This window comes from Apium graveolens, chromosome 2 (genome assembly GCF_009905375.1).
Source record: "Apium graveolens cultivar Ventura chromosome 2, ASM990537v1, whole genome shotgun sequence".
Classification (NCBI taxonomy): domain Eukaryota; kingdom Viridiplantae; phylum Streptophyta; class Magnoliopsida; order Apiales; family Apiaceae; genus Apium; species Apium graveolens.
Genome location: NC_133648.1, coordinates 269,605,125 through 269,606,951, shown reverse-complemented (window position 1 = coordinate 269,606,951; position 1,827 = coordinate 269,605,125). Strand labels below are relative to the sequence as shown.

General features: G+C 31.4%; 1 non-coding gene across 1 annotated transcript; it reads left to right on the top strand.

The window, feature by feature from the left end:
- Positions 1 to 1,275: 1,275 nt before the first annotated feature.
- Positions 1,276 to 1,347, top strand: TRNAE-UUC (transfer RNA glutamic acid (anticodon UUC)). Its single transcript has one exon. It is a non-coding gene; the product is annotated as a tRNA-Glu (tRNA).
- The last annotated feature ends 480 nt before the right edge of the window (positions 1,348 to 1,827 follow it).

Sequence of the window (1,827 nt, the reverse complement as noted above, 5' to 3'; positions counted from 1 at the left end):
AAATGCCTAGTATGTACTGGCTGCAGACTAACATTTCTGTGTTTTAAGCCATACAAAGTTAACAACTCTAAGCATTGGTTTGGGTCTATGGTCTGTGTCTGGCTATTTTTCTGCAAAAAGAATAAACAACTCTAAGCATGTTGTTTAATATTTCAAAAAAGAGCAAAAAAACTTTTTCAGTTCAAAATTGTCCACTTGAAATTTCGTGGTCTAGAAGTAGAAGTAGTGCTTTCTCAATTTCATGGTCAGTAAGTTTGGTGACAACGATATAAAATTCTAACATAAACAAAAAAGCAAGTGACATGATAATAGTTAAATGAAACTAAGAATATGAAATTTCCTCACTCTGTGATTTGCATATCAAGGTAATTCCACTTCAAGACTGCTACATTCATCATCCTGGAAATTGTCAAGATCTTGGTTTTAACATATTCAAAATATTCTTTCTTATTTGTACCAAGAGTTTTTTACAATTTCTTGTGATCTACATTATTTGATGCTTATTTCTTCTTCTTTGCACATGACAACACTTTGTTATTCTGACCCAATTCTCTCAATGGCGGTATCATGTGTTCTCTGCCCTGGTTTAGTAGTCTACTCTAACTACTACTGTTATGTGAATCCTTTTAAAAACTAATGCAAGCAATATTTAAAGAAGTACCACACAGTTTTGACATTGATGACCTGTACATAACAGTCTGTAAAATGAACTCTATATTTGCCTGACATCACATTAATGTTTAATTTTTGGCTAATACAATAGTAAGTATGACATCCAATATAAAAATTTCATTTTAAAATAAATCATAAGGGAGATAGCGCAAACCTATCATATAACTTAAGATTAAGAAATTAAATACCTTGGAGCCTGTTATTGACCAAGTTCCAATCTGAATCAACTGCAAAATACAGTAAATCTCAAACCCAATAAACTCTGAAAAATGAATAATGGAACCAATGTATTTACTTATCCTGGAGATCACATAATTGATGCAGTTTGCATACTAAAAATTAAAAAACATCATCTTTTGCTTTTTCCTCGGTACTCAAAGAACTTGGAAATTAATTTTACTTACATTAAAAACATTTCCTACTAATTGGGTTAGTTTGGCTTAATTCAAGTAGTTATGTACTAAACAGAAAATCACTCAAATATGGAATAATATTTATTTCAAAAAATCTCCACCATATAGTTTTTGTTCTTTGTTTGTCCTCCAAATTCTGGAACATTAATAGTATTTTGCATTGACGATGAACAGAGAGAATGGCTTTTTGGTCCCTTTCGTCCAGTGGTTAGGACATCGTCTTTTCATGTCGAAGACACGGGTTCGATTCCCGTAGGGGACTTCTCCTCGATACTAATCTAGACTTTTGAGACTAAGTGTTCGAAAGGGACACCACTGCATGATCGCACTCTGTCTTCGTTCTCATAAAAATCTTCTTATTACCAGTGACTGACTTAGCACAATTAAATTTCTAGAGGTTATCAAAATATAACTCATCCAACGTTATTATAATCTTATAACGTGAAAAAGAAAGTAAATTAGAGCGCTTTCAGAATTTCTTATAACGTGAAAAAGAAAGAAAGTAATCTTATCACTTTTAGGATCTTTATAATATATACATTATACAAACTTATAACGTGAAAAAACACAATTTTATTATCAGAATTTCTGCGCAAAGAGTTCAATAAAAAAGGTATATCTCTCGGTAGAAAGGTTCAATTCATGAACCGTAAAATTTGTAAGAAACTACACCCCCATAGATTTCAAATGGTATATAAAAGTATAGCTAAAACCTTACAAATTATTGCAGTTAATTATTCCA